The 12,255-nt window shown below is 38.2% G+C and overlaps 1 protein-coding gene across 1 annotated transcript in view; it reads right to left on the minus strand.

Moving 5' to 3' along the window:
* OSTN (osteocrin) overlaps nucleotides 1-12,255 on the minus strand; it is an 83,600-nt gene that overhangs the window by 30,923 nt on the left and 40,422 nt on the right. The window lies entirely within an intron of this gene.

Here is a 12,255-nt window from a genome sequence, read left to right on the forward strand (position 1 = left end):
TAGGACGAATCGAACCACCTAAAGTGCAAAAGCTTCACACAATCATGTGTGACAAAACCGTAGTGATAAGAATTATCAGTTAATTGGAAAGGTCACTGAGAAAAAATATATAAAGCCGCAAATAAATTATAGTACAAGAAAAGTGCAAGATCAAATAGGTGCAATGTAGCACCTTTTTTGTCACACATGTAGCACCAATGTAGCACCTTTTTTTGTCACACATGATTGTGTGAAGCTTTTGCACTTTAGGTGGTTCGATTCGTCCTACTTCATTTATTTATCTATATATATTCTTTAGTCTAATTGATCTGATAGATCAATTTTTCATTAGCACTCTTATACCATTTATGGTTATTTATTATTTTTTCTAGCGTTTCACATATTTATTCATATATTCATCACTTGGCACTTTATTGCACATATTGCACATGATTTTATGTTTTAATGTATATGATATGTACTGCTGATTTATTCTTTATATGACATCAATTTTAAGTGATGTGATACCTATATATATATATATATATATTGCACATGCCACCTATCTCTCCCTTTATCCCACACCAGTGTGAGTTCAGTCTGTATACCAGACTGGTTACAGAGCATTGAGTAGTAACCTCCGACACTTTATTCCACACAACTTACAGGCAGCGCCAATCACTTCCCCTCTTTTCTATATATCTATCAAATAACCCTTTCAGGGCTATATTTTGAAGTGGGCTGCAGCCAAGTTTTTCACTTCTTATCCTAAGCGCGGATTCCCCTTTTCTTTTTGATTCATGGTTCAGTGTAACACAGGAGATTCATGGACGGCATATAATGTGATTCTGCAGAGATTGTAGATTTTTTTTTTAAATCAGAGATTGTAGATTTGATGCAATGTGGTGTTATGGAAGACACATACTAGACATACTTAGGTACTTAAGGGTTCACAAAATAACTGTAGTAAAGTGTTGAGGAGGCCCTAGTTAATGTTTTTATAATTATGTCCAACATTTTATCTCTTTGTTTTTCTCTGAAATGTAACACCAGAGATAAGAAAATTTTGGCCTGTTGGATTATTCATCGCAAAATTCTTGGCTTGTACATTTTGGCCTAATCTACTAAGGTCTTATAATATTCACCTAGCCGGAATATACTTGTTTTATTAAATAATTGTTGGACATGTAAACATATCTCTTCAGTCTGATAAATTAAACTTCAGTATTAGCAGTCCTGTAAGCAATATTGTGACTAGTTATATGGAATTCCACATACAAGAAGGCCTTGTTTAGTTTTGGTATGTCTGATTCTTACAACTCAGGCTGCCATTACTCCTACAATAGAGAATCTACAAATAGTGTTACATTATGCCCATATGCATGTGGAAGTATAAAGAGGCTTTATCACCTCTTCGATAACCACATCCTGATTATTTGGATGTGAGGATGTAAAAATAAACGGGCAGCCTAAATACACACATTTAATATGGTTTAATGTGCTTGCTTGGGTCTATTCATCCAAAAGACTGAACTTCTAAAAATAGGATATGGTATACTAACAAAAATAAACCCTAGCACCTGCCTTACAAAAGACACTTGATTAAGCGGTTGAAATGAAATGCGTTCAGAATTTGGAAGGTGTATCATTTGCTGTCTTCAACTTCCTTACCCTGGCACCCAAAACAAAATGCTGAGGTTAAAGGTGATTTAGGGGGAAACATATTTTTAGACTCCATGACTATTTTGGGTATTTTTTGGGGAGCTCCTGGAAGGTGACCTCTCCTGACTCCACTATCAAAATATGTAACAACGTTTAATTTTGCAGTATTATGGACTACACTCAGTTTCCATTGAGAAAAATTATTTAATAAGTGTACTATGAGTAGGTAATTACACAGGTGCAAAATAAGTTTGTATCCAAGAATAGAGGGGGGGGGGGGGTACAAAATATAATCAATTATAAAATGAAAGTAAACTTTTTTTTGGAGTGAGACTAGAGAGGGATTGGGATACCTGTCAGGTTTTTATTGAGGTTTGTGTCCCAATTAGAGAGATTCACCCTCTTTCCCCCCCTGTTTTCCCTGATCATGGAGAGTGAAAGTGAAAGAAAATCACACATTTCAGAACAGGAATTAGGTTAAATGCCAAAGGAGACACAAGTTTTGGTGACCCTGAGGACAACCAGGGATTCCCTGATTTTAGAGGGATTTTTTCTCTCTTCCTGTTTTGGCTCTCTTACTCAGTACAAAATGAAAAGAAAAGTTGTGCCTTTAGTTTTATTTTACCAAAATAAGAACTAGTTCCGTAGGAAAGTAAAAAATCATGATGTGCAAAATGTAATAACCCAATTCAGCAAATCACATTTAATCTTGTATCAGTTTAGGGCTATTAGAGCAGTGAAACTTAATTGATGATTTGCTGCTATAAATGAATGCACTTTGTCCATTGTACTCTGGTAAATAAACCTTAAGTGTCTTTTTAATTTAAATATACATGTTAATGTATGCCTTAACAAAATAAAATTAAACCATTGATCAAAAACAACAAAAAAGTGGATTTCAATAGAGAAGAGAAATCACAAGTTGAAGACCTCTTCCTAATATTTGAACGGGCATTAAGAGTAAATTTTGAACTATAAAAATTGACTTGGAAAAAAACCCCAAAAAAACAATAGGTAAAAATAGATGTAAAGTTTCAGCGCTTTTATAGAACTTAAGATAGATGTACAGCTACATTAAAACTTGAGGAAAAGCTGATTATATTGTCTACCCATTGAAATGCAGAATGGGAATACTCCACCATAGTAATATCTTTGATATTTTATAGTGAAACTGTATCAAAACTGTAAAATCTGTCACCACCCTCTGTGCAGAAAAGACCATCAAAGATCTCCCATGCCCATAGAGATCTGAATAACTCAACACTTTATTGAAAGTGCCATATGTATGCATTTATTCCAGGGCAAGTTGAAGCTGAGTAGGTTTATTTTTGCTGTCGAGCATACTGTATAAGATACCACGGCACTACATAATGCTACCTCATATTTGCACTGAGCATACAAGCTTTTCTAAACCACCTGATCATGAGCAAAGGGGGTTTGAAAACCTTTAGCATTTTGCTAAATTGCACAGCACACTAAAAGTAAAAGTGTATATTAAGATATCATCTGGCCAGTAACATAAAAATGTGTTGCCCATATTATTAAGCCCATATTAATAATGAAAAACAGATCATTAGGCCAGTATTTTTCCCAGATGGCAACCTAGTGGGTGGCCAACTTCAGTCAATAGAAAAAAAAGATAACTACTGCCTATCGGAAAAGCAGAGATGATGTACCTTGATCTGGGCAGACTTTTTCTTCAGACAGTCATTGCAGAACAGGTTCCAAAGGTAAAGTCAGTTTTTACACACAGTTTCTTAGCCACTATGCAATTGCTGCTAGAAGCTGTGACACAAGAGAGGGAGCCATAAAGAACGTACACTACCCTCTATATACTAACACTATAAGATTGGATAACAAAGAAAATGGCATGGTCAACTTTAAGGGTACTAAAAGTTCATGAAAATTTCAACAAAAACAAAACAATAATACAATTTTAAAAATCACAGCATTTAGGCTTTTAAAGAGAGTCCGGTGCTAGATGAAAACATTTATACTATTATTCCCCTTTATTGAAACTGCACTCTTTTGAAGGGCTATCTGACATTTCTGGGTGTGTCCAATACCACATCCCCACTGGGCACAGTGGTTCCTCCTGCTGACTCCTACATCTCTACTACGTACTGTATTAACTTAGCAGTCAATGGGAGGAACCACAGCACCAATCAGGGGACACCTATCTCACACACACCTAGTTGCCAGTGGTGGCAGATGCAAAGTTTCAATACATCTTCCATCAGTGTAAGTGTAAAGCTTCTTTTGTAGAGGTTTACAGCTGCTTTAAAGCGTATCTCCACTTTTGTTGAGAAAAAAACGCTCCCCTCTGGGTGATCTCTGTATGTTACAAGGATTTTAACAAATTTTTTTGCAGATTCCAACCTTTGTGCCTCTGTGCTGAGTGGGTCAAATGGGAGTTGTTTCATAATTATCAATCCGCTGTGGCAGCTGCAGGGCTCTAATGAGGAAATCTGCTGGGCCTGCATCTCTTTAGACATAAACCCAAGTCTGTTGTCCACTGCCCCAACTACCAACTAAGGGCACCACAGGTATGTATTCTTAAAAAGTGTAAGTTTATTAGGCACGTATGCCTGAAAGCAAAAAATATGACAAAAACAAGGCAGTGAGTCGTGGTGTTACAGAACAATAATTTAAAATCAACAGTTGAAAGCACCCATGCACATTATAGATAACACCTTCTATCTAGAAACACTTGGACCCGACGGACATCAGCATGCAGTAGAGGCTGAATTATCCGTGGGGTGCAGTGTGAGGACCTCAATTATGTAAATAACCCCTCCAATTTCTTATGAAATATCAGCTTGGTTTAGTTTATACCATGGAAATATTCATTGCAGTAGAATGATCAATTCCTTAATAAGAACACAAATAGCAAGATGAGAATGGACTCATTGAGCACACTCTTGCCTGCCAGTATGATTGTCCATGGATTGTCTTTTTTGAGCGCTTTCTTGATCGTGCCGTGAGAGTACCCCCTCTCCCTGAATCTTTGGTGTAATTGCTTTGCCTCTTCTTGGTAGTCAACCGGTTCTGAGCAGTTCCTTTTGAGGCGTAGGAACTGCCCGACCGGTATACTACTCACCAGATGTTTCGGATGATGACTACTTGCGGCCAAAAGAGTATTCGCCGCAGTGTCCTTTCGGTAGGTTTTGGTCCTAATTCCCCCATTATCTAAAGAGATAAGAAGGTCGAGAAAGGGGAGACAGTTGGTACTGGCCGTATAAGTCAGCCGTATGTTGCGATCATTAGCTTTGTTCAATGACCTCCACGGCCTCCATCTACTTCATCAACTAGTATTTTCTTGTGAAGACACAGCATTTGAACTTCTAGCAGACCACTCAATGCACCGCTTTTCAGATTTTTGCATCATTTTTGAGCCTATACAATTTATCTTATTTACTGTCCATGGACAATCATACTGGCAGGCAAGAGTGTGCTCAATGAGTCCATTCTCATCTTGCTATTTGCGTTCTTATTAAGGAATTGATCATTCTACTGCAATGAATATTTCCATGGTATAAACCAAACCAAGCTGATATTTCATAAGAAATTGGAGGGGTTATTTACATAATTGAGGTCCTCACACTGCACCCCACGGATAATTCAGCCTCTACTGCATGCTGATGTCCGTCGGGTCCAAGTGTTTCTAGATAGAAGGTGTTATCTACAATGTGCATGGGTGCTTTCAACTGTTGATTTTAAATTATTGTTCTGTAACACCACGACTCACTGCCTTGTTTTTGTCATATTTTTTGCTTTCAGGCATACGTGCCTAATAAACTTACACTTTTTAAGAATACATACCTGTGGTGCCCTTAGTTGATAGTTGGGGTAGTGGACAACAGACTTGGGTTTGTATTTTCACGACTCCCCAACCTCTTTTTTTCCCCCTCTTTTCTTGTACTCATATGCTTAATGCCAACGGCCACCACTTATGGTAATGCAAATTATTAAGGTATTTCACCAATTTGCGAGGTGTTCACCATAATACAAGTGTACCTCCTTTGAGCCCTCTATAGAACACTATCTTGTTCTTTCTTTGTTATATCCCTTTAGACATGTTTCTATTGGGAGTATCTCACCAAAAATGAAATTTTTGTTGCAGGGGATGCCAGAAATCTGACTTGTATCTTAGGCAGACTTCTGGGAGCCAATCACACAAGCAGGAAATTATGTTTCTGGGGTGTGGTCAGTATACATTCTGTGTACAGAACACCTCCAGGGAGCCATATTGCATTGCATTTTCAGGAAATTTCAACAGCTGCAGATTGATAAGGAAAGGCAATTTTTAATAACATTCAAATACAATATGATTTGTGTCGCAATTGTATACGCTATATTGTTTTTTTCTTTATTTGCTATTTTTTTCCCCCACGAACGTGGAGTTACCCTTTAAGTTTTGTTCACCTGGAATCATGGTTGATTTAATAGTGATTTATTAGATGTGATGTTGTGTTCTATGTTTTGTTCCCTCGCCTACCATTAAGGGAACTGCTAGAAGTAATTCTATTATGAATAGATAAGTATCCTCTGCAGAATCAAAATTTAATTAGCACAGCTAGGTTCTAGACTTCCCTGCTGACTTTTCTGCAGCAAAAGGGCCACTACTGTGAAAAGTACATGCAATAAAAAAATATATTCTTAATTTAAAGCTGTTAATGCAACTGAAAAAGCAGGCATAAGTGTGTACAAAAAAAAAACAATGTGTCAAAAGGCATAGGGTTACAGAATTAAATTGTACATAGTCCAATGGCCTGTGAAATGAGGAGGAACAGCTAAGAGTGTTAACATACAATGTTCAGTGAAACTACTCATATTTTAGAATTATATGCCCAGGGAGAACCCCAGTGGTGTGAAGTGGGGAGGTAGGGTCTGGGAAAGGGAAAAAGGAGGAGAGAGGGTAAGAAGGCTCCAACTTGAGTGACCATAGAAGGCCACGAGCAGAAAAAAAATTACTGATGAAATATGACTGACTGTGCCAAATACCTTATATTTAAGGATAGTGGTCATATAAAGCCATTTATTAGCACATAGTTGTTTTGATCCTTTTTAAATAATAACAGAAATCACTCAAATGGCCCTGTTTAAAACTTTACATACCCTGGAAGGTTTGGCCTTGGTACAGTCACACAAGGTGACGCATACAAATGAAAATGTAAATTAAATATTAATTTCCCACATATGTGGCTTTTTAAATTGCAATTAGTGTCTGTGTATACATAATTAACAGGTTTGTTAGCTCTCACATGGATGCACTGAGCAGGCTAAATATTGAGCCATGGGTAGCAGAAAAGAACCTGCATAAGAAGGTAATATAACTTTATAAAGATGCAAAAGGATATCCAAAGCCTTGAATTTGCCAGTCAGTACTGTTCAATCACTTATTAAGAAGTGTAAAATTCAGGAATTTCTTGATACCAAGCCAAGGTCAGGTAGACCAAGAAACATTGCAGCCACAGCTGCTAGAATAATTGTTTTTTATGCAAGCAAAAACCTACAGGTAACCTCAGGAGAATATAGAAAAAAATAGCTGCATGGTCTAGTCGCCAGAAAGAAGCCTTTACTTCGCAGGTGCCACAAAAAATCCAGGTTATAATATGCCTCACAATACCTTGACACATCTCACAGCTTCTGGCACACTGTAATCTGGAGTGGCGAGACCAAAATAGAGCTTTATGGTTACAACCATAAGCACTATGTTTGGAGAGGGCTCAACAAGACCTATAGTGACAAAAATACCATCCCCACTGTGAAGCATGGTGGCGGCTCACTGATGGCTTGGGGGGGGGGGGGCTCCAAAGGCATGGGGAATCTTGCGAAAATTGATGGCAAGATGAATGCATCATGTCATTAGAAAGTTCTGGCAGACAATTTGCATTCTTATGCACGAAAGCTGCACATGGGACGCTCTTGGACTTTTCAACATGACAATGACCCTAAGTACAAGGCCAAGTGGACTATTCAGTGGTTACAACAGAAGAAGGTGAAGGTTCTGGATTGGCCATCACAGTCTCCTGACCTTAATATCATCAAACAACTCTGGGGAGGCCTCAAATGTGCGGTTCATACAAGACAACCAAAGACTTTGCATGACCTGGGGGCATATTGCCAAGACGAATGGGCAGCTATACCACCTGCAAAAATGTGCGGCCTCATAGACAACTATTACAAAATATTGCATGCTGTCATTGATGCTAAATGGGGCAATACACAGTATTAGGAACTAAGGGTATGCAGATTTTTTTACAGGGGTCATTTTGTTTGTTTACTTGTTGCCATATTTTGTTTCATCACATATACAAAAAGATTACAGCGCTCAAGTAGAATAAAATGAAAATATATTAAAGTGCATCAATTGTATACATTATCCCAGTTATTATTTTTATTTCAGGTACTTATATAGCGCTGTCAATTTATGCAGCGCTTTACATATACATTGTAGATTCACATCAGTTCCTACCCTCAAGGAGCTTACAATCTAAGGTCCCTAACACACATACATACACAGTAGGGCCAATTTTTTTTTTTTATACAGGTTTCAATTAAAGTACCAGCATGTCTTTGGAGTCTGGGAGGAAACCGGAGTACCCGGAGGAAACCCACGCAGGCACAGGGAGAACATGCAAAATCCAAGCAGGTAGTGTCGTGGTTGGGATTCGAACCAGCGACCCTCTTACTGCTAGGTGAAAGTGCTAACCACTACACCACTGTGCCGCCCAGTGAGGGGGTTATAACATACAATATAACGATTGTTTATTCAAAAATTCAAAATTTCATTAAAAGTGTCCCAGTGCAAATGGTTAATCATAAAAGTTCATACGTGTAACTGTGTCCACCACCGTATATGTGAATTCCAAACTCATTAGAGCCAAATGCTGTCTATGTTATAGGACAGCAAAAGGGTATTTGACAATAGACCTTGTGATATCTGGAAGCCTGGGTTCTCGATGACATCCGGCCACAGGGACACCCTCCAGTAAATTTGTCAGCTCAACACATCACACGTAAGAGTTAAAAAAAAAGAGAAGGCTCATGGTGTAGTACGAAGTAAAAGTTGAAATTTAATAAAATGCTGTAACACTGACAACCAAAATAGTGTACATATGATAAAAACAATAATAGTAAAATGACTCACATCAAAAGCCACCACTTCATAAATGGAGTGATGGCTGGACCTTAGGTATTGAAGTAATAGCTCTATGGCCGTTTCGTGTCCAACGCGCCAGGAGCTTTTTTGGAAGATACCTAAAGCTGGACCTTAGGTATTGAAGTAATATCTCTACGGCTGTTTCAAGTCCAATGCATCATTAGGAGCTTTTTTGGATGATATTCTTCCATGAATATGAGCTGTAGGAAATTTTCCCATTAGTAAGAAACCTGGGGTTAGTCTGTGAGTGTGTGGTCATAAGCAATTGATAAGAATAGAATAATGAACATTGCATGGTCCCAGTGGCCTGACAGACCTCCTCAAAGGACAACAAGAAATGTTGGGATTTACGTAAGGAATGCAAAAAATGGGATAACCAGTGTTGGCATCAGGTATCAAGCTTATCTGGCAACCTTGTATTGATAGCCCTGGGCTGGTAGACCAGTAATGTCTAGGTTCCTAGGAATGTGTTGTAAAAGAGGTTCAAGGGTTAAAACAAAAATCAGAGGCAATAAAAGACAAGTCTGTCTAGTCCTCCTGTTATGAATAAAAATAGATATCTAAATAGATTAAAAGATGGCTGCCTTAACCACCTCCAGCAATATAATAGTTTGTCTTAACCTTGTTACTGCCACATTTGCTTGATCTGCATGACAATTCATAGACAAATATAGATAAAGCCACACATAGAAAGTACTATGATGAAATGTAAACGGGTTACAGTTTTTTTTATAAAAAAAAAAGTCCTTTTTAGTCAGTGCAGTCTGATCCAGTGCCCAACCAAAGCCTGTGATTGGACAATGAAGAAGCAGTTGCATGCGATGAGACCACTTTTCTGTTCTCCCCACCTAAGTAAACTCATAGACAGTGAATGCAGCCTGATCTGCTTACAGTAAAAGACAACAATCTCTTAATCTGATTTCTGTTGTGCAGGGGAGTATAGCAGGCTACTATTAAGAAAGGTCAAGAAATTTATGATAATTCTATTTAAATGTATTTAATAGTTTTCTAATGAATACATGACCAGACAAAATATATTTCTCCAGATGACCTATGAGTATATCATAATTGTCAGTCCTTTAATCTTTGGAAGAAGAACCTAAGATGGGCATCACTAGACTGACATCACTGTAGCCTCAGGACTCAGAACCTTTCATTTCATAATCCATGTCTTCCTTACCATCATTTGACACAGTAAAACATAAGGCACTCTGAGATCATTGGGCATTATAATTATGAATAAAGTGTTATTGCTTTACTAATTTATCTCCATAGTGAACGGTTCTACCAATACACAGCAGTCAGGCTATGGACAGCATGTGTACTGAAATATTGTTGGAAGTTTCCACTGACATCACATTTGTTACAGATATGAATAATCTTGATGATGTCATGCAGCAGCCACATATGCACTGCATTTTGTATACATAAATAAGCACAGAATTGTTTGACACAAATAAAACATATCACTGTATAAGCAAGCTCTAAATATATTCACATCATGCAGGTTTACGTCATAATGAAGACATTCTGTGTGCTAGCTTAAACAAAATAAAGAGAGTAAAATGTATATCCCTTTGAAATCTAAAGCATTGACATAAGCGTTGAGACAATCACTCACTTCTTTCTTAAAGTAGAAATTAATGAACTCAATGTATTTTCTGTAATTAGGACATATTTTTAGGCATTGACTAATCTTGAGCTGGTCATTTTACGTACAATTTTGGCATGGTATCTTCCTTAGTGTTGGTTTAAATGTCTGTTCAATTTAAGGATGATTTCCTTTTGTGAGAAAAATGATCCATAATAGGTCACAAATGTTTTCCAGCATGCTGAAAAATGTCTACAAATAAGCAGACATTAATCTCAGCTAAACACACTTTGCAAATAATTTAGGAAGAGAATATGTCACCAGGTCTGGAGTTCATATTAGGCACATGCCAGAGCTTATTTTCTTCAATAGAAGGCCACATATGATTGTCTTTCTCTACAACAGATATAATCCAATTTATGGGCCCATTAACACTGGTCTGGTCTGTTACATTGCTACAGCACCTGTGTAGCGGAGGTGCATTGGAGCCATTAATAATGTATATTACGCTAACACATGGATGATGCATTGTGGTAATGTGCGCATTAAGGTGTGTACTGTGGCAAAACACATCATAACGAGAATGGATCCCATTTGTTCTCCAGTTGATAAAAAACATAATATCTTTACAATATTTCCACTGAATACTTCATCCGAAAATCTAAAGTTATACTTTTTTAATTATCAAAGTGCTATAGTCTATTTCAGGAAATTTGTATCCATGGCCCGCAGTAGACACGTAAAAAAACAACAATATTAGAGCGCTAAAAACCACCAGCATATAAAGGGTGAATAGAGCAATTAAAATGGGGAGAGGGAAAATGGGGGATGGGAACTATCACAAGACAAGGGCAAATAAGAAAATCATATACATAAATAAGAAAAGGTACAATGAAGTTCATGAATGAACAGTCCTGGATTAAAATGTCCAAAGGCACTGAGCTGCTCTCCACAGAAAAGAGGAATTCTGAAGTGAACGAGAAAAAGAGAGAGAAAAGCGCTCTAAGTGCAGACAATATTTATTTTAAAACAAATGCATAAGTTGTAGCAACTCACTAGAAGCCAGGATAAATAAGCTGTATCAAATCAAAGATGTAAGAAGATCCTGCGCACCTGATGAATGAGTGCGCGAGGCCGTACGGGACCTGGTGCATGCTCAGAAACGCGTCGTGCATGCCGTGCATACCTTACATTCCCTGGTGACGTGGCCGCATAACATCCTTCACCCGCACATCGTAAGCGCTGTTCCGGACGCTGACCGCTGCAGGAGTTAGCCGGCTTCCTTCCTTCCTGTGACTGGCGATTGAGCCATGGACTGCTATGTGTGGATGGATGGCACCCCCCAGAGGATCTTCTTACATCTTTGATTTGATACAGCTTATTTATCCTGGCTTCTAGTGAGTTGCTACAACTTATGCCTTTGTTTTAAAATAAATATTGTCTGCAATTAGAGCGCTTTTCTCTCAGGCTCAGTTCTGCATAGAAACCAATCAGCTTCTAACCTCCAGTGAGCCTGATTTCTGATTTTGCACTCTCCAGCTTTAGGCTAGGTTCACACATGTCTGGTGCGAATTTCCCCTTGGTTATCACTACAAATTTCTTAAGCAGCTGTTCATCGGTTCAGTTAGGATTTAGATGCAGTTCAGATGCAAATTGTTGGAGCCGGCGGGGAACCAGCATCTGTAACACTAGCTGCTTGTTAAGGAGCAGGCAGAAAAGCTAGCTGCCACATACTTAACAATGGATGAGTTATCAGCTGTCAGCGGGGGTTCCCTGCTGACAGCTGAATGTAAAAATAAACAAAAAAAACGGGGCTGGCACAAAGTGTCTGGTACCACATCCTAAGAGAGAATCTGCA

Source organism: Pelophylax lessonae (genome assembly GCF_965119305.1).
Source record: "Pelophylax lessonae genome assembly, chromosome: 3".
Taxonomy (NCBI): Eukaryota; Metazoa; Chordata; class Amphibia; order Anura; family Ranidae; genus Pelophylax; species Pelophylax lessonae.